The following is a 27,850-nucleotide window of genomic DNA, read 5'->3' on the forward strand; positions in this document are numbered from 1 at the left end:
GATAAGACTGTGGGAAAGCAGGCACTTTCAATCTTCACTGGCAGGAATATAAATTGGTATGACCCCATGGCAGGCAATTTGGCAACAGTTCTCAAAATTATGAATGCATATATTCTCTGACCAAGCAATTTCACTTCTGGGAATTTATCCTACAGGTATACTGGTACATGATCAAAGTGACACATGTACATAGTTATTCACTGCAGCACTGTTTGGAATAGCAAAAGACTAGAAAAATGTCCATCAGTAGGGGAGGACAGTCATATGGAAAGATGGCTATGATACATACATGACACATATGACACATGATACACATAGTTAAGTTTTTTTAAAAAAGGGAAGGAACAGGGACTTCCCTGGTGGTCCAGTGGTAAAGAATCCGCCTTCCAATGCAGGGGATGTGGGTTCGATCCCTGGTCGGGGAACTAAAATCCCACATGCCGAGGGGCAACTAAGCCCGTGTGCCACAACTACTGAGCTCGCACACCTCAACGAGAGAGCCGGCCTGCTGCAAACTACAGAGCCCACGCACCTCGGAGCCCATGTGCCACAACTAGAGAGAGAAAACCCGCATGCCACAACGAAGAGCCCACACCACAACAAAAGATCCCGCACACCTCAATGAAGACCCCCGTGCTGCAACTAAGACCCAACGCAGCCAAAAAAATAAGTAAAAATAAATTTTAAAAATAATAAAAAAATTTTAAAAAGCAAGGAACAGAGTATATGTGTGTGTGTGTGTGTGTGTGTGTGTGTATACATACACAAAATACAAGGGAAAAAAGCAGAAACTCTGGAAGGATTAACAAGAAACCCAGGATGATGGTTGCCAGTTGGAGGCAAGGTGGGACCTGGGAGACAGAGGCAAAGATGGAAGGGAGACTTTATATGGTATATTTTTTTAATATTTTGAGTTTTTTAAAAAAATTTTTTTTAATTATTTATTTATTTTTGGCTACGTTGGGTCTTTGTTGCTGCACGCAGGCTTTCTTTAGTTGCAGCAAGTGGGGGCTACTCTTCATTGTGGTGCACGGGCTTCTCATTGTGGTGGCTTCTCTTGTTTCAGAGCACAGGCTCTAGGTGCGTGGGCTTCAGTAGTTGTGGCACGTGGGCTCAGTAGTTGTGGCTCACGGGCTCTAGAGCGGAGGCTCAGTAGTTGTGGCACACGGGCTTAGTTGCTCCGCGGCATGTGGGAATCTTCCTGGACCAGGGCTCGAACCTATGTCCCCTGCATTGGCAGGCGGATTCTTAACCACTGCGCCACCAGGGAAGTCCCAATATTTTGAGTTTTGAATCATATGAATATATACTCAAAAATAAAAATTTTAAAGTGTGTCAAACAAGTGGGTGCAATATTAACTATCAGTCTCATATTTAGCCAGATCTAGGTTGTAATTCAAGATTAAGATATCTTGGGAGCTCTCAGAGTAATGATATTCTGTGTCTACTTAAGTCAAGATTCACGTGCTACATGAACAAGTGACAAGATGACATTCCATTATGAAACGTTAAGAGGTCGTATTTCTTGGGAGAAAGAGAGAGACAGACAGAGAGAACAAACCAAGCTACTGCCAGATGAACAAACAGCTACACTATTGCAATTGTCAATCTGCTTACTGGTCTGAACACAGTGATGATGACAGGAATGGGAAGGAAGGAAAAGATACAAATGTCTTGAATGGGAAATAAATCCATGGGTCTTGATGGCTGACTGAAAAATCCTACTACATATTTTCAGAAAGCCCCACTGTAGTTCCCAGAGCTCTTTTAATTCTTATTCGATTTGCCTAATTGTACCAAAATGTACCACGATTTGTAATTGGCTGTGGAAGGCTAGAGAGACATAAAGAGAACAAAGCGATTTTAAAAACATAGGTGTTCTAAGTAGTATCACTAACAGAAATTAGGAAGCCAGGAGGAAGAAAGCCAGGTTAGAGAAAAAGCAATGACTTTGGTTTTAAGTACATGGTGTTTGATGTGAGTGGGAAATCAGGTAGCCGTGGCCAGAGGGCCACTGGAAATGCTAGTCTGAAGTTTAAGAGGGGAAGTCAGACTTGAAGGTGGAGACGTCGGAGATATTTGCAAATAGAGATGAAGGGGCTCAGAGGAAATATGGGCTGAGGTGAGAACCAGGAGGACTGTTCCGACCGTGGAGCAGAATGGGGAAGAGAAGCCAGAGTTACAGACAGAGAATTACAGGGAGAATCAGGAGAGCATGTGACATGTACACCGAGGGTGGGGAGCTTTAAGAAGCAGTGAACGGGTCAACACGGTGAGAAATGAAAGGGCCACAGCAATAATAATAGTAGCAATGTGCACTGTCTCCTGAATCTCGACACACAACAACCTATCAGGTAGATGGTATTGCTAGCCCCATTTTACAGAAAAGGGTATTAACCCAGGGAATCCCCTGGCGGTCCAATGGTTAGGACTCCCTAGGACTCTGTGCTCTCACTGTTGAGGGCCAAGGTTCAATCCCTGGCTGGGGAACTAAAATCCCATAAGCCGCAGCAAGGCCAAAAAAAAAAGGGGGGGGGGGCGGATATTAACCCAGACAGTGACTCCAAAGCTGCAGGATGTAACTGATGAGCTATACTCCTTCAACACTGTCTCGGGGAGAGCTGGGAGATCAGAGTTCTGACACTAGTTCTATCACTAAATCAGCTATATGTCCATGGACAAGTAACTTTCCCTTTCTAAGTTTCATTTCCTTCTCTGCAAATTGAGGGTATTGGTCTAGATAAACTCCAGCTCTTATGTAAATTTGAGTCTTTGATTAAAGCAGAATGGAAGAAATACATACACAAGATAGGCAATGAATTAAAAATTTAGCCATAAGTAAACAGGGAGACCTGGCCAAGAAAATCAGAATGTTGAATGTTTTATACAGTGACTTTTCAAGCAATAAACCCATACTCTGATACATAAAATCTATAATTGCAAAACTCTACCTTTTATCTATATATTTAAGTCAGGTATAACATCAAGAATTAAAATTTTTCATACCTGGTAATTTATAAATGCTGCTCTTGAAACCCTGCTAAGTTGATTGAATGGAGTAAAAAAAGGGAAGATTCCAAGTCTGTGTATGAAGGATTGTCCTGTAGAGACAGAAAAGAGCTATTTACAATGAACTTTTGTAATAAGAGACAGAAACATCTGCTAAGGTACATAATAAATATTTATTCAAATAAATTATATGGGAGCATTTATCAGGTATCATTTTTTAGCATATAAAAATAGATCATCTGGCACAGAATATTAGCTGACGGGAATCTTATCCACCTATCTACCTATTTATAACCCAAACCTTAAAATTAAAATCTGCAAGAAAAGATTTCCAAAATTAAAATATATTATGGCAAACTGAAAGCAAACATACTTTTTAACTTTGAGAATAAAGTAAACTTCTTAAGACAACAGCTATTCAAAGGCAGGCCAATAGATGAAATACCAAGACAGCAACATATGTTCTATTACTCTTTTCCTGCAAGTGGCATCAATATGATTTGCAAGAAAACCAAACAGAATAGCTTTAAAGATTCAACTTGAAAAGTTAAACATTTCTTTAAAACTATGGTTAAGAGGGAAGTGGGGGAAAAAAGTCCTACTACATATGTTCAGAAAGCCCCACTGCAGTCACCCAGATCTATCATTCGATTTGCCAGATTGTACTACAGTGTACCACAATTTGCGAGAGGAGCTGCAACAACGTGTATGAAAAATGTTTCAGTTTCTACTATATTCCAAACCTTGTTCATTACCAAAAAATAAAAAATCTGTTCAACTATTTTGTTCATTGACCGTGAAGTTTTGTTAATGTAGTGACTGTTAAAGCTTTATGTCCATAGGCAGTGGAAAAATGAATTTAATGCTTTTTAAATCAATGAATTAAGCTAAGAATTCCCGCCAAAATAATTTTGACTAAATTAATGAAATCACTTTTTAAAATAATATGTTTTTTTCTGATTATAAAAGTATTATATACTTACAGAAAATTTTAAAACTACAGGGAGGTAAAAAGAAGAAAACAAAATGAAATAACTTTTAAATGAGCATCCTGAAAACACCACCAGAGAAAAGAAAACTGCTCAAATATACTTTAGTTAGTAAAACAAATGCATCAGCTACCCACTCATGAGGAGGTCTAAATTCTGGCAACTTAAACCATTCAAAACACTGCTGTTTAAAACACTGACCTAGAAGTTTACAAAAAAAATTTTTTTGAACAGCAACCAAAAGAGAAAATAGCCAAGATGATCTGAGTATTCCATAAAGTGTAATGTGATTTCCTCTTATGATTGGCAAAGTTTATTTAAGAAGAAACAAGTCCCACAGTCTTTATAGGTAGGAAGAATGTGAGATTTTTAAATTTTGTTTTTTAAATAAAGGGACAAAAAACAAACAGAGCAAAAGGTGATGGAGTTGGGAAGCAGCAAACCTCTGACAGTGGTTTATCAACACTTTTTATGTGTTTACATTTAAAGTACAGCAAAGAATAGAATTGGCTATGAAAAGGATTTTAAGAAATACCCATAATTAAAACAGCAGGATCTAATTTAGGGGTAAACTAGGATTCTGTACTTGGAGGAACAAAACAAATAACTTTTGAGAACAATTCCTCCCGACCCTAAAAGCTCATCTACCCCTAGCCCCAGTGAGCAAGGAGGGCACTTAGTAAAGGGTATTCACTTTGATAGCTTTAATGTCACTATTTCAACAATGCTACTTAAGAGCACTAACTAGCACTGTCCAGTGTACTGGGTCTGTACAGTGGCAAGCAAAATTAATTCTGAGGCTTTTTAAGAGAACTGACTTCTGAACATAGTCTGTACCCAAAACAGTTTATACATACTTGATGAAATGTCAGTTTTAGTGATAACCAAGTTCTACCCTGACAGAAATTAGTTAAGAGTAGATTTGTGTATTAACCCCCAGCATCCTTTCTAACTTCCTTGTGGAAAATGAAAAAGACCATTGGGCTTCCCTGGTGGCGCAGTGGTTGAGAATCTGCCTGCCAATGCAGGGGACACGGGTTCGAGCCCTGGTCTGCGAAGATCCCACATGCCGCGGAGCAACTGGGCCCGTGAGCCACAATTACTGAGCCTGCGCGTCTGGAGCCTGTGCTCCGCAACAGGAGAGGCCGCGATAGTGAGAGGCACGCGCACCGCGATGAAGAGTGGCCCCCGCTTGCCACAACTAGACAAAGCCCTCGCACAGAAACGAAGACCCAACACAGTCAAAAATAAATAAATAAATAAATTTTAAAAATAATCTGTTTGTACTTTAAAAAAAAAAAAAAAGACCATTTCCCAGACTCCTTTACAGTTACGTTTCCCCATGTGAAATGGGGCCCATCCATCAGATGTTCTTCTGTGAGATTTGGAAGGCAGAAATGAGGTGGGAGCCATCTTTCTGCTGTTCTGGCTGTTAATGCTGGCAAGCACATTTATGGAAACATTGGGTTTTTCTGCAGCATTCCAGTGTCCAGAGCCTCATGGCTGTCAAGAGACAAGTTTGGTGGAGACAGCCGTGACCAGTTGGTGGGTGTTGAGGGGCAGTTTCAGAATAGCAATTTCTTGACCCTTGAATTGCAGTGAGCCATGTCATCTGGAACTCAGAAGTGCCAGTGGTGGCCTCCCGATTCCCTCCCCTGGAGGCCCTGTTTGGCAGTCTGGTCCTGGGAATAATTTCTGAAGGCCCAGCCCAGAGCCCACTCCTCTCAGCCCTTCCAATGATTCTGCAAACGAATTAAAATGTTAGAGCGATTGCTCTTTCCTGCAACTAGGCCCAGATGACATATTAGCACATCAGTTGCCTCAAAATGTAAGCAGAAGGGTGATCAGTCTGTGAGCAGCAGTACTGGGCAGTGTGCTTGCCGGAACAGGCTCTGGAATCAGACTGCCTAGGTGCAAATTCTGGCTCTGCCACACATTAACCTCCCTGGGAAGTTAACCTCCCTGTGCCTTAGTTTCTTCATCTGTAAAATGGGACTAGTAATAATACCTATACCTTCTAGAGTTATGTGACACAGTAAATGAAAAGATAATCTAAGTAAAGTGCTTACAACAGTGGCTGTCTTACAACAAGCCCCTGAGAGATGTTAGTTATTATTAAAGTAATAATAGTAATCACTATTATTAATTATGCAGGCCACTTTAAAACACTGCTTTAACTGAGTAGGAAATGTAAACATTTTAGAATTTTATTACCACACATTTTCTTGTAGCCTAAAGAATGCTAACTTATACAAAAGTGGACACAGAAAAAATTTGGTTCCCATATTTGTATACTCAGAGAGAATGATCATTTCAAAACCACAGTGTACCTGAGGATAGCAAACCTCTACTCTAACTAGTCAATTAATTAGTTACTCTAACTAGTTATTGTAGACCTCACCCTAAGGAAGAGTTATTCTTTTTTTGCAACTGAAGTATAGTTGATTTACAATGTTGTGTTAGTTTCTGCTGTACAGCAAAGTGATTCAGTTATACATACACATATATTCATTCTTTTTTAGATTCTTTTCTCATATAGGTTATCACAGAATACTGAGTAGAGTTCCCTGTGCTATACACTAGGTCCTTGTTGGTTATCTATCTTATATATAGTAGTGTGTGTGTGTTCATCCCAAGCTTCTGATTTATCCCTCCCCCCCTCCACATTGCCCCTTTGGTAACCATAAGTTTGTTTTGGATATCTGTAAGTCTGTTTCTGTTTTGTAAATAAGTTCATTTGTTTCTTTTTTAAAACAATTAGATTCCACATATGAGTGATATCATATGATATTTGTCTTTCTCTGTCTGACTTACTTTGATAATCTCTATGTCCATCCATGTAGCTGCAAATGGCATTATTTCATTCTTTTTTATGGCTGAGTAATATTCCACTGTATATATGTACCACATCTTCTTTATCCATTCCTCTGTCAATGGACATTTAGGTTGCTTCCATGTCTTGGCTACTGTAATTAGTGCTGCAATGAACATTGGGGTGCATGTATCCTTTCGGATCATGTTTTTCTCTGGGAGTGGGACTGCTGGATCATATGGTAGTTCTATTTTTAGTTTTTTAAGGAACCTCCATACTGTTCTCCATAGTAGTTGTACCAATTTACATTCCCACCAACAGTGTGGAAGAGTTATTCCTTAGAAACAATTTTTGCCATTTTCCCATTTCAAATGTTACCTCATTAATTATGCTCTATGAACCAGGGTGTTTGTTACTTAGGTTTTTTTTTCAGCTTCATTTAGATATAACTGACAAATAAAATTGTAAGATATTTAAAGTGTACATCGTGGTATACATATATATTGTGAAAGGATTCCTCCCATCTAATTAATTAATTAATTAATTAATCCCTCCCAGTTAATTAATACATCCACCACCTTATATATTTATCTTTTGTTGTTGTTGTTGTTTGGTGAGAACATTTAAGCTCTACTCCCTCAGCAAATTTCAACTATACAATACAGTGTTATCAACTATAGTCACTATGTTATACATTAGATTCTCAGACCTTGTTCATCTTATCGCTGAGAGTTTGTGCCTTTTTACCAACCTCACCCTACTTCCCCTACCCTCCAGTCCCTGACAACTACTTTCCTACTCTCTGCTTCTATGAATTGGACTTTTTTTTTTTTCAGATTTCACATATAAGTGATAACATGCAGTATCTGTGTTTCTCTGTCTGGCTTAATTCACTTAGCATAATAAACACTCCAGGTCCATCCATGTTGTCACAAATGACAGGATTTCTTTTTTCTCATGGCTGAATATTATTCCAGTATATATACAATCATATAATATATATATAATAATAATATATATATCACATCTTATTCATCCATTCATCCATTAACAGACAGTTAGGTTGTTGTGTTATTCAAAACTTAGGTTGTTTTTAAAATGTTATCACAGAGGAGGTTTCATAAGAATGAGATGTGTATAAGATTTGCAATCTCAAAGTTTAAAATTTTAATGTTTAGGCTTAGAATACTATTCTAATTTACATATTAAGAAGGTCTTAGATAAAATGATGGCCTGGTTTGGTTTGCAGAAGTGTCTTCTGATGATAAAAAATATATTGTAGAATTCGGAATAAAGTTTCCCCCAAATATTCTGAAATTGTAAGAACCTTGTGTTGCGCCTTATCCAACAATGCCAGTGAGATAGAGGGACCTGAAGCCTAAACAAAGGTGTTTGTTATACCCTCGATGGTTCAGATGCTGCTGAGAGTCCAGGACTCAAAGCAGTGCAGATTTACTGAAGGGTTAGAAACAACAATTGAAAGAAAGCAACTTCATCCTTTGATTCAGTAGTTAGGTTTACACTGTTCTGAACTTCATACAGCTATACATATTTTCTCTTCCTTTTTTTTAAGAAAAAATCTTTTAATTCTATTTTCATGAGGTCAGATATTCAAACTGAAATGTATTCATTCAATACCTATTTATTGAGCATCTGCTCTATGCCAGGCTATCCCTGGCCCTGGGAATACAAAGATGATGACATGTCAAAGATCAGTGCTCTAGAACAACTCAATGTCTATCAGCAGAGAAAGAGTCAGAGAAAGAGAGAGAAAGAAAATACTCCTAGTAGAAGTAAACTATAAAACCAAGGAAGCAAATGACTTTGCCTGGGAGTGTCCACAAAAGTTTCCAAAAGGCAGAACCGTCGAGTCTTGAAGGATGAGTAAAAGTTCATACATGAAAAAGAGGACAAAGGGCATTCTCAACAGAAGCACCAAGGGCAAAGGCACAGACAGGTATTAAACAGCATGACCTCTTCAAAAAAAGTGTGCTATGGCTAGAGACTCAGGGTCTGTGGAGGGACAGTGGAAGATGAACGGAGAACAGTATGTAGGTGCCAGATCCTGAAGCCCCTCCACTTTTGTAGGTTTGGGGCACTTTTGAAGGATTTTAAGAAGAGTGACATGGTTATAGGTCCACCAATGACTAGCTATGTGACTTAGTCAAGTTGCTTAATTCTAAGCATCAGTTTCTTTTTTGTAAAGTGGGGATACTGACTGTTAAAAGGCTCTAAGGAAGTCTGTTAAGAGGATTACCTAAGATAATAGCTAAGATAAATAAGATTAACAGCAATGAGAAATAAATTAAGACAAACAGCAATAAGCACATGAAAATATGTTTAGCATCAGTAGTCAGTAGGGAAATGCAAGTAAAAATCATAATGAGATACGACTTCACACCCTCTAGGATGACTACCACACACACACACACACACACGAAAATAACAAGTGTTGGCCAGGATGTCGAGAAATCAGAACCTTCATGTACTGCTGGTTGGAATGTAAAATGGTACACCCATTTTGGAAAACAGTCTGGCAGTTCCTAAATGATTAAACACAGAGTTACCAAAGGACTCTGCAATTCCACTCCTAGGTGTATGTCCAAGAGAAATGAAAATATGTCTCCAAAGAAACTTGTATACAAATGTTTATAGCAGCATTATTCATAATAGGGAAAGAGTGGAAACAACCCAAATGTCCATCAACATTTGGGAAAATGGATAAACAAAATGTGGTAGATCTATACAATGGAATGTTATTCAGCCATAAAAAGGAAAGAAGAACTGATTACCTGCTACAACATGGATGAACCTTAAAAACCTCAAGCTAAGTGAAAGAAGCAAGTCACTAAAGACCATATATTTTATGATTTCATTTATAGGAAATGTCCAGAATCGGCAGATGAAACAGACAGAGAGTAGGTTAGTGGTTGTCGGGGGTTAGGGAGATGCAGGAATGGGGAGTGACTATTAATGGATATGGGGTTTCTTTATGCAGTGGTGAAAATGTTCTGTAATTAGAGGGTAGTGATGGTTGCACAACTTTGTGAATACACTAAAAAACACTGAATTGTACACTTTCAAAGGATGAATTTTATGGTATAGAAGTTATATCTTAATAAAACTAAATAGCTAATATTTGAATGTTTACTAGGCACAGTACTAAGCATTTTACACTCATTATCTTATTTCAGTCCTCACAATAGCCTCAGGAGGTAACTGCTGCTGTGATTCACATTGTATAGATCAAGAATTGGTGGCACAGAGAAATGAAAAGAAAATCTTCTCCAAGACTGCGCAAGGAGCAGCTGAACAGAGATTGGAATTCAGGCTGACTGACCCCAAACCAGCACTCCTAAGTCTTGCACTTTTCTTCTGACCCTGATGTACGCAAAATGCCTAGCACAATACCTAGCGTGCAGTTAGGGCTCAATAAATATAAGATATTATTGTTATGATGATCCAATTTGTATACCCAGAAGAAAACCTGAGACAGCATGGAGGAAGAGAAACAGTGGGAGAGGCAGGGCCAGCGAGATCATTTTAAAGGCTTGATGCAGTTGTCAAAGCAAGAAATGGAGAGGAACTAAATTCAGGCAGAGGACAGTGAATAACAGAAGTGATAACAGGAACCTTTGCAAGAAAATAGGAATTGTCCTATAAATTGGGATCAGTTACAACTTGATAATACTACAAAGCATTAACATAACCTGCATTCATAATTGTACTCTTGAGTCACCAGAAAAGGTTTAAGTTATTCTCAAAATATGTGATTAAGTCATGGAAATGGGTAATATGTTTCAAATTTTCTTTTCAGTAGATTGACCTTATAAGTTGAAACAGCTAGTTGTACTAGTTCACATAGACAGTCCAAATTCAATTTGAAACATTTAAAATATCTATAAGAGTTTAATATCTATAATAGTTCTAAGAATATTAAAGAATTGATTCCCATCAAGTTCAAAGATCTTTAAAGGTGGGTGAAAAAGACAATTACATATTTTAGAAACCATTAAGTGCAAAGGTCTTTGGAACAGAAGGAAAAGACATGAATTTCCACAAGCACACGAAAGATTTAGGTAACGAGTGTAACTCCAATTAAGGTTGTGGGATAGAAGACCATCTTTATAAAGGCACATAGTTTTTAACTAAGAATTTAGTGTGTCCCATCAGGGTCACCAACACAAATCTCATTAGCCTTCTTAGCATAAATCTCTGGGCCATAAGGAACTTCAGCAAACTGGCATGGTAACTGTATGGATAAATATCTTTTAACACTGGAGAGATTCAGAATTAAGTATAAAAGTGTTTAAGAAAATCAAAACCGTATTTGGGAAAGTCTCAAAGAGAAGATGGTATTTAAAGTAAAGACCAAAGGAGGTGAGAGAGTCATTTGGGCACCTGGAGGAAGGGTGTTCCAGGCAGATGGGACGGCAAGTGCAAAGGCTCTGAGGTGAAGCAGGCAAGGAGGATTGGAGGAACATCAAGGAGGGCTGGGGAGAGCAATGAGAGATGGAGTCAGAAAGGAAGGACAGATTGTGAGGCAGGTAGGACATCATGGGACCAGTTCCTGTAGGACTTTGTAGACTACTTAGGGGCCTTTGGCTTTTGGCCTGAGTAAGATGGGGAGCCACTGAAGATGGGGAGCCACTGACCAATTCTGAGCAAAGAAGTGACAAAAACTTCCCTCAAGGGCATCAAAAAGCTTGCACCAAATCCTTTAAATATTATAAACATATAGTTAGGTCACTGAAAAGGTTGAGCCTCTTAGATGTAAATTCCATTTTATCTAGAAAATAAGATTTAAATGATATAGGATGAATCAAGTATTACCCTATCTTACAAACTTTGGGGCTGAAATCATCAACAGCAGAGCTGGTGATTTCAAGGCCATGAGATAAAGTCTGGCAGAGGGCCGTCTTTCATGGGGTTGGAAATTTACATGACTTGGAAGAAGCCTAGGTCCTCATGATGCCTCCTTCTGACATTTTACAGCCAAACCCAAACATGCCCATTTGGCCAAGGGTGGCAGGTTAGATTCTCACTTCCCAATTACTGCTTGTGTGGCCAGAGGTGCTCCCAGGAATAAAGATATCTGATCCCCGGTTATCAGTGAAGGGCTCTTCTTGTTCCAGGGGTCTCACAAACCCAACCATACCTGAGGCTTGGGGAAGATTACAGAAGTTTGAGCCTTGGTTCTTCTGCTGAGGATTTTAGACTTGTTTCTGATAAAGATCAGTTAAGGTCTTTAGAGCACGGTAGCGATATGACTTGGTTACTGGAAGACTCTGGAGGTGACTTTAGGAGGAAGTAAAGAGCAAGAACAGGAGGCAAGGGCGCCTCCAAGTGGAGCCTGGAAGGCTGCCACCGGTCACCTGGCTTAATGCTTAAATGCTTAATGCGTTTCCTCACCTAGAAAGTGGAAAAAGCATCAGCCTGACTGGGTGGTTGTTTTATGTGAATTCATATAGGCGAAAGCACTCCATTTACTAAAGTTCTGCAAACATAAACGTTTATTAAGAACAGAAGTAATACTGACGTGTGTAGTTTAAAAGCCCAATAGGTGAGAATCTACCGCTTCCAAACACGTCTTGGACTAAACCTAACACGATGTTGTATGTCTACTATATCTCAATTTAAAAGGGAAAAAAGAAAAAGGGGAGGGGGAAAAAAAAACACGCCTTTGAACGATACAGAGCCTGGCTACTGACACAATCAATAATAAATAAGCACATTTGAAGGGGAAGGGGCCAAACCGCTATTAATTTACAAAAGATGCCGTCTGCATAGGTAGGAGGTGCGTCTATGTGGGTCCGTCATAAAACAATAATTATAGCACAATATTTGTTAGGTATAGTAAGTCTGCCTTGGGTTCTAAGCTCGGATCTGTCGCATCACGATATAAAACCAAAGGATGAAGGATGTACGGAGAAACTCGGACCACTGCCCAGGCAGCCACCTTCCCGAGGAAGCGCCGGGGGCCGAAGGGGTGAAGCCCCAGACCTCGGCCGCCCCATCCCGCGGGCCATCCATCACTCGCCGCGCAGCCCGAGCCCGGCCAGCCGCCGACCCTCCGGGAGTCCGCGGCGCCCGACGGCTCCAGACACGCCCGGCACCGGCCCCGCGCCGCCTTCCAGCCGCCGCCGCCAGGAGGCTCCGCGCGCCTTCCCGCCTTTCCCCGCGCCGCGGCCGAGCCGGGCCGGGCGGCCAGGCGGGCGCGGCGCTCGGCGGGGGCGGCCGGGCGGGCGCGGGCGGCGACGGCGCGGCCATTGTCCCGCTGCCCCTCCCGGGCGCGCAGGCGGGCAGGGCCGGGCGGCTGGGCAGGCGCGGCGGCCGCGCAGTCCGGGAACCAGTGCGCCCCGCCGCCGCCCGCCTCTCCTCGCCGGCCGCCGTCCCGAGGCCGGGTCCTTTGCGCCGGCCGGCCGCGCCTCCTTTGTGACCGTCTCCAGACCCTCGGAGCCGACGCACCGCCGCCGCTGCGCCCCGGGCTGCAAATGGCGCCCGCTCGCCTCTGCGCCTCCCGCCGCTCTCCCGGGCCGGGGACGTCCGGGGGGCGCCGCACCCGGGCCGCATCCCGCCGCTGCCGCCGCCCGGGGCCAGAGCCCGCGGCGCCTTAGCCCGCGCCCCCGCCCGCAGCGAGGCTCGCGGGCCCGTCCCGGGCTGCCCCGACGCCCCGCCCGCCCTCCGCCCGCGCCGCGCGCAGCCACTTACCGCGGGCCGAGGCGCACCGGCGGGTCGCGTGCGCGGGCCGGGGTAAGATTCCCGGTTCTCGGCAGGGGAAATACCCCCTTTCGAAGCCGTTCCTTTGCGCCCTAAAACAAGTAGCCCCAACGTGAGAGAAACAAAAGGTATTTGCTGACGTGGGCGTTGGACAGAAACGCCCGAGGGCTGGGGACACAATTAAAGGGGCAACGCACAGATTTCAGGCACCAACCAGCAGCTTCGCCCACTCCCCTGCCCTTGCCTACACCCCGCTGCACCCTCCAGAGGCACTGGGGTGCCCGGATCCCCTAGCAGTTGACTACAGAGTCATTATTTAGTTAGGAGCTTAAATTTTAAATTGTACTTTACGTTGGGAAAGGCGCCTCCGGAGGGCAGAAGGGCTGGATTTCTAGGATCTGGGGAATTTGGTTTAGGAAAGAGGGAGGGACTTAGGCGTGCCCACAATTACTGTGTAAGTACATGTGACATTATTGTACTTAAGTTTAGCAACGTCAAATGGAAGAGATCTGCACAGAATCTTTCCCTTTATTGAAGCACTCGTTTTAGTCGGGGATAACCTTTTCTAAATCTCTACAGGTCACAAGCATTTTCTTTGAAGAGGATAACCCAAGAAGCTGAGATAAGAGAAAATAACTCTTGGTTAAGTTCAGAGAAAATATAAAACTAGTAAGAATAGCAGGTTTTGTGTTTTCAAATACAAAAATTCATTGTATATCAAGCCTTTCTTCTGACATATTTATGTCCCTAATATTTAGAGTTCTGACGTCAGGTTATATATTTGCTAAAATCTTAAGTCACTGAATTTTCATTGTTACTACGGAAACAATTCTATAAACTAAATTAGTTTTCTAGTTCCTTATGTTGGGATCAGGTACTGAAAAGTACTGTGATACAGTAAAACTGAAAAAAAGACTCAAATTTTCAAAACATTTAGTTTTTGATGGATTTCTCTCTTATGTCATACTCAGTTATACTGGACAAAGTTTATTACTTTGGTTTGATCATAATTAGCTATGCGTTTTGAGGATCATACTCTCTACTAGAAGGATACAAAATATTCACAACTATCTCTTAATGTCACTTCTGTATTACTCTTGAGTTGTTTTCCTATTTAGTTGCATTTCCTTACATTCTGAACAGGTAATTGAAAACGTGTTTGAAAGCCACTTGGTATCAGGAGTGTTGGATGTACTCAAACTCTTTTGCTAGCATCCCCATTGAGAATTCTCCCAGAAAGACCTGGGCATTGTTATAGCAAAAGGGTTTTTTTTGTTTTGTTTTGTTTTTTTAGCCTTAATTAATTAAAACATGCAAAAGAATTCTACAAACTTGTTCCTCAAGAGAGCACATCAGATGGGTGATAAACTCTTTGTTTCAAGGAAGAAGTAATGGGATTTTTTTTCCCTCAACTTCCCCCTCTAGCTTCTGCAACTCCTTTATATATTTGGAGAATTCCTTACATTATGAGTAATTGGTAGGAGGTGGAATCTGCCTTCTGCAACAGAATCTGGAAATGCCAGTGACTTGCTTTCCCAGAATCCCTTGTGGCTAAGACAATGGCCAGGATCTATACTTTGATAATCGGATGCACCCACCAGGGACTTTGAAGAGGGAGCTGTGAGAAGCAGGAAACTCAAAGAATCTTTTCTGGCAGTGGTGATAGTTGCAGCAAGATAGTATCTCCAGGTGCCACAGTGGCAGTGCCGCTAGTGGCAGTATCCCCTGTCCAGTGCCAGTGCTATCAGTGGTACCAGCTGCCATGGCTCTGCTGAGAGCAGTGTTGGTATCCTCACCAGACCAGTTCTGTGGTATGACTTGGCTATTTCTGCCTGGTTAGCATAGGCTCCAATCCCTGTGCTTTGCTCTTCCTGTGATTCTGTGAACTTTTAATACATTCATTTCTGTTTAAATCAGCCAAGGCCAGTCTCTGTGCAACTAAGAACACTAACTAGTACAAAATGTTAAAAGGCATTTGGACATATGGCCTGAAGCTTAATAGATAAAATTGTTGGAGGTAAAATGTTGTCATCAATGTTGTATAGATGGGAATTAAAACCATGAATATAGATAGAAAAGAGAATATGAAGTAAGAGAAGAAACTAAGAACCAAGCATCACCAACTTCATCATCTAGTGGCTGGCTAGAGGAAGGTGAAATTGCAAATGAGTCTAAGAAGTGACTAGAGTAGAAGGAAGAGATGTGGGATAGTGTGGTGTTACAGAAACTAGAAGAGAGTAATTCAAGAAGGGAGAATTGGACAATAGTGTTAAATACTTCTCTTAGCAGTCTAAGAGAAAAAGTCTATTAGATCTAACAACTTGGAAATCATTGACTTCAGAGAACATTATTAAGCTTGAAAGAAGGGAGCAAAATCCAGATTATCGGACTATGTGCGGATGAAGAAATAGAGATGGTGAGAATAGACAACTCTTGAGAGATTTGGTTATAAAGGGTGATATTCCAATTACTATTGCTGTGTAAAAAGTCAACCCAAACATAGTGGCATAAATCAAAGATTATTTTATTATGCTCATGGATTCCATGTGTTGCAGGAAGGTGGACCCCTTCTAGGGCCCAAGAGTGGGCTCTTGTCTGACACTCGGAAATGAATTGTCTGAGGAGACACAAGTGCTGACAAAGCAAGAGACTTTACTGGGAAGGGGCATCCAGGTGGAGAGCAGCAGGGTAAGGGAACCCAGGAGAACGGCCCTACCACGTGGCTCTCAGTCTCAGGTTTTATGGTAATGGGGTTAGTTTCCGGGTTAGTTTCTGGCCAATCATTCTGACTCAGGGTCCTTCCTGGTGGCGCGCATCACTCAGCCAAGATGGATTCCAACGAGAAGGATTCTGAGAGGTTGGTAGGAGATATGGACTGGCATCTCTTCTCTCCTTTTGACCTTTCCCGAATTCTTCTGGTTGGTGGTAGCTTGTTAGTTCCACATTCCTTACCAGGACCTCCTGTTGTAAGATAACTCAAGCAAGTGGTTACTATCTTGTCTGGCCAGACCAGGCGGTTTCAGTCAGTGGTTCCCCTAACACATGGGTCAAGAATTTGACAAGTCACAGCAGAGATGGCTTGTCTCTGTTCCACAATGTCTGGAGTCTCAGCTGGGAAGACTCAAATGGCTGAGGGTGACTTGAACTGCTGGGAACTGGAATCACCTGGAGGTTTCTTCACTGACAGATCTAGTACCAAGGCTGGTGTAGCCAAAATTCAGCCTCTGTACCCTGGTACCGAATTGAATCTCGGAGACAGAATTTTGGGTGAAGTAGAAAAGAATAGGTTTATTGCTTTGCCAAGCAAAGGGGCCCTCAGAGGGATAATGCCCTCAAAACTGTGTGTCCCGAACTGGAGGGGATAGTGAGGAGTTTTACAGTAATGGTTCAAAGAGGAGGGTATGATCAGCTTGTGGACATTCTTCTGATTGGTTGGTGGTAAGGCAACTGGGAGTCAGCACCATCAGCCTTCTGGTTCCAACCAGAAGGGGTCTGTGTGCCTGTGGACAGCATACAGTTAAATTTTTTCACCTTATATGGTTTTAGTATCTTCAAAACAACTCAAAGACATTGTTATGTATAGCCCTTGAGGAGGAACCAGGACCCTGCCCCAAGGCTGTACTATTGTTTCTTGACGCTCCTCCCTTGTCTCCACATCCCCTCCCTTCCCTGATTAGCAACTGTTTGAACCTGCCCATTGGAACGCAGGGAAGATCATGGAGGCTGAATGAAGCCTATTTCCTGTAATCAAGAAATGGGGGACACAGAAAGACTTTTGTGCCCAAGAGCCCCACAGTGTCTGCTCTGTTTCACTGGGACTACTTGAAAACTAGGCTCAGCTGTGACTGTCATCTGGAGCCCTACACATGGCCTCTTCATGTGACTTGAGCTTGCAGCATGCTGGCTGGGTTCTGAAAGGGAGTGTCTCCAAGAGAGAGCATACCAAGAGGGGGTATTTCAAGAAAACTAGGAAGGAACTGCACAATCTTTTATACCCAGGTACAGAAGTTGCATTGCCTCACTTGCCATGTTGCATTGGTTAAAGTAGTCACAAGCCTACCAAGATTTAAGAAGAAGGGGATATAGCTGCGATCTCTTAAGGGGAAGAATGTCAGAGAATTTGGGGCTATGTTTTAAAGCTATTCCAGGCAAAGAGACAAGGTATTAGCTAGAAGGGGATATACATAAAAGACTTTAAAATGTTTAATGATGATGGAAAGCATGGAGATGAGAGGGAGATACTGAATATTCAGGAGGAACAATTAATAGTGGCTGAATCTCTACAAATTCAGGGAGAAGAAGATCAACATCTCAAATAGAGGAACAGCCCCTAGATCAGAAAAGTGATAACACTGCTATCCCCATTGAAATTGGTGGGGGGGGCAAAGAGAAGAGTATGGATAGGTGTGTTGGTTTAAAAATGCCCACATATTCTTTGACACTGCTCCCTTCAAGAGGTAGATCCTAATTCCCCTCTGCATGAGTGTGAGCTGGACTTAGTGACTTGCTTCTAAATAATAGAATAAAGCAGAAATGATAGTGTTGGATTTCAGAGTCTTGGTGATACAGGGGAAAGCAGCGTCCTGCTTTTTCTTTCTGTCTCGGATCAGTTGCTCTGGGAGAAGCCAACTGCCTGAGGATGCTCAGGCAGCCATGTGGAGATGAACAGAGGCTTCCTGCCAACAGCCATGTGAGTGATCCATCTTGGAGTGCATCCTCCCACCCTAGAAAAGCCTTCAGCTGACTGCAGCCCTAGCTAACAGCTTGACTGAACCCTCAGGAGAGACCCTGAGCCATAACCAACCAGCCAAGCTGCTCCTGAATTCCTGACCCTGATAAACCTTGTGAAGTAATCAATGTTTGTTGTTTTAAGCCATTAAGTTGTGGGGGTAATTTTTTATGAAGCAATAGACAACTTATACAGATTGTGGTGATTAAAAGTGCTATCATAACAGGGACTTCCCTGGTGGTCCAGTGGTAAAGAATCCACCTTCCAATGCAAGGGACACGGGTTTGATCCCTGGTCGGGAACTAAGATCCCACATGCCATGGGGCAACTAAGCCCGTGCGCCACAACTACTAAGCCTGCACACCTCAACTAGAGAGAGAAAACCCACACACCACAACTAGAGAGAAGCCCACATGCTGCAATGAAGAGCCTGTGTGCCGCAACAAAAAGATCCTGCATGCCACAATGAAGATACCGCATGCCACAACGAAGACCTGACACAGCCAAAAATAAAAATAAATAAAATAACTATTTTTAAAAAAAGTACTACCATTGGGCTTCCCTGGTGCCGCAGTGGTTAAGAATCCGCCTGCCAATGCAGGGGACACGGGTTCGAGCCCTGGTCCGGGAAGATCCCGCATGTTATGGAGCAACTAAGCCCCTACGCCACAACTACTGAGCCCATGCTCTAGAGCCCGTGAGCCACAACTACTGAAGCCCGCGCACCTAGAGCCCGTGCTCTGCAACAAGAGAAGCCACCGCAATGAGAAGCCTGCACACCGCAACGAAGAGTAGCCCCCTGCTTACCACAACTAGAGAAAGCCCCTGCGCAGCAGCAAAGACCCAGCACAGCCAAAAATAAATAAATAAATTTATTTTTTTAAAAATGTGCTACCATAACAAAAACCTAAAAATGTGACTTTGGAACTGAACAGTGGGTCGAAGCTGGAAGGACTTGTACGTAAGTGTTAGTGAAATCTTGAGCCTTTCAAAAATAGTAGAGTCCTGATTGCCTTTGAGGAAGCTGTAAATGAGGACTTAAAGGAAAGTCATAAAAATCTTACTGGACATTGAAGGAGATGGTGTCCTTGTTATGTACTGGCAGAAATTTAGCAACACTGTTGCCTACAGTAAGGCAAAAAGTAGAAAATGTACCTAGTGAATTGGGTACTCTAGCTAAGGAGATTTCCAAGCAGAGTGTTGAAGGGGTCACCTGGTATCTTCTTGCCACTTGTAAAATATGAAAGAGAGAGCTAAACCAAAGCAAGGACTGTTAAACAAAAGGAAACCAGAGCTTGCTGGTTTTGAAAAGTCCTAGCCTCTCCAAGTGGTAAATGATGCTAAAATTAAGAAATGGCTCTGAGAACAGATTAAATGCCAGAAAACACAGTCTAAAGATGAAGTCAAGGGAGTAGCTGTAAAAGCCTTTGTTAAGATCGAAGAAAGATCTAAGGTGGTACCTCAGAGCACTGTTCAGTTGATTTTAAAAGTCCTCTAAAGATTAAAGAATGTGACTCATGGATCCTCTCAATCAAACAATAGAATTCTAAGAAGTTTAAGGACATTGTTCCTCAGCAGAGGGCCAGGATAGAGAAGAACTTATCTTGAAGAGCTTTGTGAGGGTGCCTTTTGTTTAACAGAGTGAACCCTAAGAAGATTCACAGGAGATCCACGTTTTTAAAAGACTGTTCAGAGGAACACTGCTTGGAAGGAAAGAGTCAAAGGCAATACAAAATGAAAAAATATCTTCTGACCCCCAGAATTCAACTAGTAGGATGCATCTGTGCAAACTATGCAGTTGCAAACATGGGCTGTCTTTCATGCAAAAGGAAGAGTGACTCAGAGGGAAGAACCAAGAGCCCAGAAGGTAGAACCAAAAGCCATGGAGGATTATCACTAGGCCTTGAGTCCTAATCAAGGAATTTCCAACATTTGCCCAGCTGGATTTCAGAATTGCTATGGACCAATGATTCATTTGTTCCTGCATTTCTGCCCTTTTTGAATAGGAATGTCTATAGTGGTTATCTTATATGTACCCCCATTGCCTGTTCAGCGTGTATGAGGTAGATAACTTGTCTTTTTAGTTCATGGGTCTTCAGATCAAAAGAAGCTGTACTTGAGGAGCTGTACTTAAGGAACTACACCCTTAGGCAGATGTGGATTAGAGTGGTCAGAGACTCAATGAGATGGAATTTTTAACCAGTCCCTGAAATACGAACTGGAAATTAATGGACAGAAAGGAAGGGAGTATATTTTCTGAATTGGGGCAATGGTTTATTGATCATTGCTTCATTTGAATTCTGTTTGGCTGAGAGTGACAGAAAACCCAAAGTAACAATGGCTTAAACAAGATGGAAGTTTATTTTTCTCTCACAAAAGAATCTGGAGGTAGATTATCCAAGGCTAGTATAGGAGCTCCATTCTATGAAGCCCTAAGGGAACCAGGCTGTTACCAACTCTCTGTTCTACCATTTCTAAAGTGTGGCCCTCATGCTCCTATTCTAAAATGGACCTCCAACTCTACATTCCAAGCAGAAGGATAGAGGAAGGGGAGAAGAGGAATAAAGGGCATGTACTTGTTGTCTCTTAAGGAAGACTGTGGAACTGCCATATCACACTTTTATTTACATCCTATTGGCTAAAACTTAGTCTCATGGTCACATCTAGCTGCAAGAGAATCTGGGAAATATAACCTTTAAACAAGGTAGTAATGTGTATAGCTACATGTTCTATTACCAAAGAAGAAAGAGAGAAAAGATACTGAGGGACAGCTGATAGCCTTCTATAGTCAATATTGTTACTTGTAGAGAATAGAATCCACTGTAGGTAGTTTAAACAGAAGGGGATTTATTAGGCAATATTAGATGGCTTATGAATCTCTAGGTGGTCCAGGGAATCATGTTTAATTGCTGAAAGTTCAGGACATTAGCAACCAAGAGAAACTGCCAACTGTACCACATGGCTATAGTTATAGAACTCCCAATGCTGCCTCTTCTTGATACTATGACATTAGGAATAGACAGGGCAGTCCCTGCCAGAGCTACCCCAGAAGAGCCAAGTGCCTTCAGACTCTGCTTGCAAGAAGAGCTGATCTACCCATGAGTATGGCTTCTGCCTCACATTTCTCGTTTCCTCCTTTCCAGTCTCAAGTCGATGCATCTATTTGAACTATATAGCTTCAGGGGAGTCTAAGAAATATAGTTTCTAGCTTTCCAGCCTATGCAGTATAAGAATGCATACTAGAAATTGGGTCATTTGTAGAGATGTGGATGGATCTAGAATCTGTCATACAGAGTGAAGTAAGTCAGAAAGAGAAAAATATCGTATATTAATGCATATATGTGGAATCTAGAAAAAATGGTACAGATGAACCTATTTGTAGGGCAGGAATAGAGACGCAGATGTAGAGAACATGGTCACAGGGTGGGAAGGGGAGGGTGGGACGAATTGGGAGATTAGGATTGACATATATACACTACCATGTGTAAAATAGATAACTACTGGGAACCTGCTGTATAGCACAGGGAGCTCAGCTCGGTGCTCTGTGATGACCTAGATGAGTGGGATTGGGGGTGGGGGGTGGGAGGGAGGTCCAAGAGGGAGGGGATATATGTATACATATAGCTGATTCACTTCGTTGTACAGCAGAAACTAACAACATTGTAAAGCAACTATACTTCAATTAAAAAAAAAAAAAGGCACACTATAAGGGGATTGGAAAGTATGTTTAGTGAGCCAATACACAGTATATGCAACAGTCCATCATTTTGTATACTAGTTATTCATACAACCTTCCCATAATTAAATTTCAAAAAACAACAATAGCAATAAAATAGTCCCACTTAATATAATTCAAGTGTCATTTTAGAAAAAAAAAATTCTCACCCTGTCTGTGAAAGGGAATACCCAATGTCTCATCAGGAACTGCATCAATTTCTGGGAAACGTTCATATCTTATCTGTTCAGTCATAATATAATATTCCTTTTTTTTTTTTTTTTTGGCTGCGTTGGGTCTTCGTTGCTGCGCGCAGGTTTTCTCTAGCTGTGGCAGGCGAGCAGGGGCTACTCTTTGTTGAGGTGCACGGGCTTCTCATTGTGGTGGCTTCTCTTGTTGCAGAGCATGGGCTCTAGGCACATGGGCTTCAGTAGTTGTGGCATGTGGGCTCAGTAGTTGTGGCTCATGGACTCTAGAGCACAGGCTCAGTAGTTGTGGCACACAGGCTCAGTTGCTCCGTGGCATGTGGGATCTTCCTGGACCAGGGATCGTACCCATGTCCCCTGCATTGGCAGGCGGATTCTTAACCACTGCACCACCAGGGAAGTCCCATAATATGATATTCTGTAATCAAGAAAGAAAATGGGTGTAGCTACTACAGTCCTATTTCTGAAACTGGTCACAAGGCAATAGTTGGCATTTATAATTTCCTTCCTCTACTCCCTAGTCTATGTTCCATATTCCGTAATATCTTTTGTCTCCTATGATCTTTTTTACCTCAAATCTATTTTATTAGATATTAGGATTACTCTCTTCTGGATTCTTTTGATTCATATATGCCTGTCATAGCTTTTTCTATCCTATTTTTAACCTTTCCTTTTTTCAAAAGAAATATATGCTTTGGTAAATCATATTGTTGGATTTTTAAAGCTGGTCTGAGAGTCTTGGCCTTTTAGTTTTGAATTTAATGCAATTACATTTATTGTATTTACAGTTAAATTTGGACTTACTTCTGTCATTTTTTAAATTTTTTTCCATTAGAGTTTATTACACGATATTGAATGTTGTTCCCTGTGCTATAAAATAGGACCTTGTTGTTTACTGTCATATTATTTTATATTTTACATTTGCTTCATGTTTTATTTATTTTATGCTATTGTTGTTGTTCTTCCATATAGTCCATTGGCTATATTGAGTTTTCTTCTGCTGATTTAAAAGTTATATATTTATATTTTGTTTGAATTGTGGTTGCCCTTAATTTATTACCTATATTCATGTTTGTTTGTTTTACCCTTTTGGATAATTAAATGTATAAATATATATTTCTTCCCCTTAACAAGCAAATACTTAAGCACACCCCCATGTCTCTTTTTCTCCACCCTCTGCCAATATTGATATTTTGGTAATGGATTTTTTTTTCTCTTTTTATCTTATTTGACATAAACATTTTTTCTTTAAAGACAAAGATGAACTTTATCAAAGTATTTGAACACTCTGATTTCTTCCATCTCTTGGAGCATCTCCCAGATTTGTTTCTCATCCTGAGTACTTTCTTAAGATCCTTTGTTTTAAAAATATTTATTTATTTGGCTGTACGGGATCTTTATTGTGGCATGTGGGATCTAGTTCCCTGACCAGGGATTGAACCCAGGGCCCCTGCATTGGGAGCGCAGAGTCTTAGCCACTGGACCACCAGGAAAGTCCCAAGATTGTTTATAGATGTTTGTCTTTGTGCAGCAAAGCATCTAAGGCTTCGTGTGATGGAGAATATGTTTATTATGCTCCAATATTTGAATGACAATTTGACTGGATATAAAATTCTAGAATCAGAGTTCTCTTCCTTTGGTACTTTAAAGCATACTGCTCTATTCTTATCTTGCATCCAGTGTTGCTGCTGAGTAGTATGATATCAATTTGCTCTTTCTATGGGGACCTTTACAATTTTCTCTTTGTCTTTGATATTCTTACATTTTACATTTGATATTCTTAGATTTTGTTATAATGTGTCTAGATTTTCCCTTAATGCTCCTGTTTGGCACTCTATGGGCTCTTTTAGTCTAACACCTTTGATCCTTCTTTAATTCTGTGAAGGTTACCTTCATTATTTAAAATTTTATTTACTCCTCTCCATTTTCCCCCTTCCTTCTGGGACCCCTAATTTTCTAGATGTTGACATTTCTACTCCTATCCTCCATGTCTCTTGACTTTTTATATTCTCTTTGTCCTTTCTTGCTATTTTATGGGAAATTTCTTCAATATGGTCTTGAAATTTACTATTTTTTCTTCACCCATGTCTATCCTTCCATTTATTCTTTCTCTTGCGTTCTTTCTTTCAAGTATTACATTTAAATGCTAATATTTCTTCGTGGCTCTTTTTTATGATTTCTCATTATTGCCTCATATTGTTAATGTAATCTGTTATCTAAGTATATTTATCATTCATATCTTAAAACTTTGATCCTTTTATTCCAATATTTCTTAGTTTATATGTATGTAATTGTGTATGTGTGTGTGTGATTTACTTTGTTGTTTCTTTTTTTTTTTTTTTTTTTTAAGATTTATTGATTGATTGATTGCTATGTTGGGTCTTCGTTTCTGTGCGAGGGCTTTCTCCAGTTGCGGCAAGCGGGGGCCACGCTTCATCACGGTGCGCGGGCCTCTCACTATCGCGGCCTCTCTCGTTGCGGAGCACAGGCTCCAGACGCGCAGGCTCAGTAATTGTGGCTCACGGGCCTAGTTGCTCCACGGCATGTGGGATCTTCCCAGACCAGGGCTCGAACCCGTGCCCCCTGCATTAGCAGGCAGATTCTCAACCGCTGCGCCACCAGGGAAGCCCCTGTTGTTTTTTAATGATGGTTGTATTTTGGCCTGTGAACTCATGTTACCCTGGGAGTATTAGCTAGTCTGTCTGCTAGTGCTTCTCAAACTGTGGTGAAGAACCAGATTGCTTTTTTCCCAATCTGTTGCAGGCCTATTTATTATATAAAACTTTTTACACGCCTACTTTCATTTTCTGTACTTTTTATAAGCCAGGGACATCAGTCCTTGAACTATACTTTGACTAGTATTGTCGTAATGCATATTGGGAAATGGTATTGGTTCAGGGTGGTATACTGTATTAAACTTTCCAACTATTCCCTTCTTTTACTCTGAGAGGATTATATATCATCACCCATTGCTATGTGACTTTCAACGCCTCTCTGGAGACAGAGTGTTTTTCCCTGCTTCATCGTCTGGTTTGGTTTTGTGACTGGCTTGGACCAGTGGAATATGAGCAGTGACAGCATGCCTGGTCTGAGCAGGAGCTTTAAGAGGCATCCTTTGTTTCCACCAGCTTTCTTGTTCTTCCATTCTGCTGCAAGAATAGTGTGACCCAAATAGGGGCTGCTCTTACAGCCCAGCCTATGCCCTAGAGTGAAGCACATGGAGCCACAGAAGCTGACCTGCAATCGCCAACATGTAATAGGCAATAAATATTTGTTGGTTGTTGTAAACCAAAGGTTGGCAAACTACAGTCCATGGGCCAAATCCAATCTATTATCTTTGTAAGGCTAAGATTTTTTTTCATTTTTGAAAGGTTGAAAAGTAATCAAAATATGCATGTATGTAAATTAATTTATGACAAAGGAGCTAAGAATATATACTGGGGAAAGGACTGTCTCTTTAATAAATGGTGTTGGGAAATTGGACAGCCACATGCAAAAGAATGAAACAGGACCACTATCTTATACCATACACAAAAATCAACTCAAACTGGATTAAAGCCTTGAATGTAAGACCCGAAACCATAAAATTCCTAGAAGAAAACTCACAGGCAGTAAGCTCCTTGACATAGATCTTGGTGATGACTTTTTGAATTTGACACCAAAAGCAAAGGCAACAAAAGCAAAAATAAACAACTGGGACGGGCTTCCCTGGTGGCGCAGTGGTTAAGACTCTGCCTGCCAATGCAGGGGACACGGGTTCAAGCCCTGGTCCGGGAAGATCCCACATGCCGTGGAGCAACTAAGCCTGTGCACCACAACTACTGAACCTGCGCTCTAGAACCCGTGAGCCTCAACTACTGAAGCCCGCACACCTAGAGCCCATGCTCTGCAACAAGAGAAGCCACCACAATGAGAAGCCTGCGCACCGCAACAAAGAGTAGCCCCCGCTCACCACAACTAGAGAAAGCCTGTGCGCAGCAACAAAGGCCCAACTCAGCCAAAAATAAATAAATAAATAAATAAATAAATAAATAAATAAAACAAAAAAAAAGTGGGACTACATCAAACTAAAAAGTTTCTGCATAGCAAAGGAAACAACAAAATGAAAAGGCAACATACTGAATGGGAGAAAATATTTGCATATTATTTATCTGATAAGAGGTTAATATCCAAAATACATAAAGAACTCATACAACTCAACAGCAAAAAACCAAACAATCTGATTTTAAAATGAGCAGAGGATCTGAATATACATTTTTAAAAAGAAGACATACAAATGGCCAACAGGTACATGAAAAGGGGCTCAGCATCACTATCATCAGGGAGATGCAAATCAGAACTCACACCTGGGGACTTCCCTGGTGGTACAGTGGTTAAGAATCTGCCTGCCAATGCAGGGGACACAGGTTCGAGCCCTGGTCCGGGAAGATCCCACATGCCACGGAGCAGCTAAGCCCGTGCGCCACAACTACTGAGCCTGCGTTCTAGAGCCTGCGAGCCACAACTACTGAGCCTGCACGCTGCAACTACTGAAGCCTGCGTGCCTACAGCCATGCTCTGCAGCAAGAGAAGCCACCGGAATGAGAAGCCTGTGCACCACAACAAAGAGTAGCCCCCGCTCACCGCAACTAGAGAAAGCCCATGTGCAGCAACGAAGACCCAATGCAGCCAAAAATAAATACATTTATTAAAAAAAAAAAACCCTTACACCTGTTAGAATAGCCGTTATCAAAAAGACAAGCTATAAGTGTTGGTGAGGATGTAGAGAAAAGGGAGCCATAGTGCACCGTTAGTGGGAATGTAAATTGGTCCAGCCACTATGGAAAACAGTATGGCAGTTCCTCAAAAAATTAAAAATAGAACTACCATATGATGCAGTAATTCCACCTCTGGGTATTTACCTGAAGGAAACAAAAACACTAACTCAAAAAGACACATGCATCCCCGTGTTCATTTGCTGCATGATTTACAATAGTCAAGACATGGAATCAGCCTAAATGTCCATCAATGGATGAATGTATAAAGAAAATGTAATGTATATATACAATGGAATATTATTCGGCCACAAAAAAGAATGAAATCTTGCCATTTGTGACAATATGGATGACCCTGAGGGCATCATGCTAAGTGAAATAAGTCAGAGAAAGATAAATACCATATGATCTCACTTATATGTGAAATCTGAACAAAACAAAACAAATGAGCTCATAGATACAGAGAAGAGATTGGTGGTTGCCAGAGGCAGGGAGGTGGGGGATGGGCAAAATAGGTGACCCCCAAAGGTACAAACTTCCAGTTGTAAAATAAATAAGTCATGAGGATGTAACGTACAGCATGGTTACTGTAGTTAACAATATTGTACATTTGAAAGTTGCTGAGAGAGTAGATCTCAAACATTCTCATCACAAGGAAAAAAATTTGTAACTATGTGTGGTGCCGGATATTAACTAGACTTTTTGTGGTGATCATTTCACAATATATACAAATACTGGATCATTATGATGTACACCTGCAACTAATATAATGTTATATGTCAATTATATCTCAAAAAAGTAATCAAAAGAAGAATAATATTTTGTGACACGTGAAAGCTACATAAAGTTCAAACTTTAGTGTTCATAAAATTTTGTCAGAACACAGTCATACTCATTCCTTTATGTATGTCTCTGG

At 41.3% G+C, this 27,850-nt stretch overlaps 1 protein-coding gene across 2 annotated transcripts in view; it reads right to left on the reverse strand.

Annotated features, from left to right (window-relative positions):
* Nucleotides 1–13,909, reverse strand: part of ZBTB8A (zinc finger and BTB domain containing 8A) — a 53,786-nt gene extending 39,877 nt beyond the window's left edge. Inside the window, exons 1-3 of one of the 2 annotated variants that reach the window (XM_061184537.1) lie at nt 13,882–13,909; nt 13,522–13,622; nt 3,007–3,101 (exon numbers count right to left, since the gene is read on the reverse strand). The gene's annotated coding sequence lies outside the window, so the exon portion shown is untranslated. The remainder of the gene's footprint in view (nt 1–3,006; nt 3,102–13,521; nt 13,623–13,881) is intronic. The other variant, XM_061184538.1, reaches the window with a different exon arrangement.
* Between the last annotated feature and the right edge of the window lie 13,941 nt (nt 13,910–27,850).

The sequence above is a fragment of the Eubalaena glacialis genome, chromosome 3 (genome assembly GCF_028564815.1).
Source record: "Eubalaena glacialis isolate mEubGla1 chromosome 3, mEubGla1.1.hap2.+ XY, whole genome shotgun sequence".
NCBI classification, from domain to species: Eukaryota; Metazoa; Chordata; class Mammalia; order Artiodactyla; family Balaenidae; genus Eubalaena; species Eubalaena glacialis.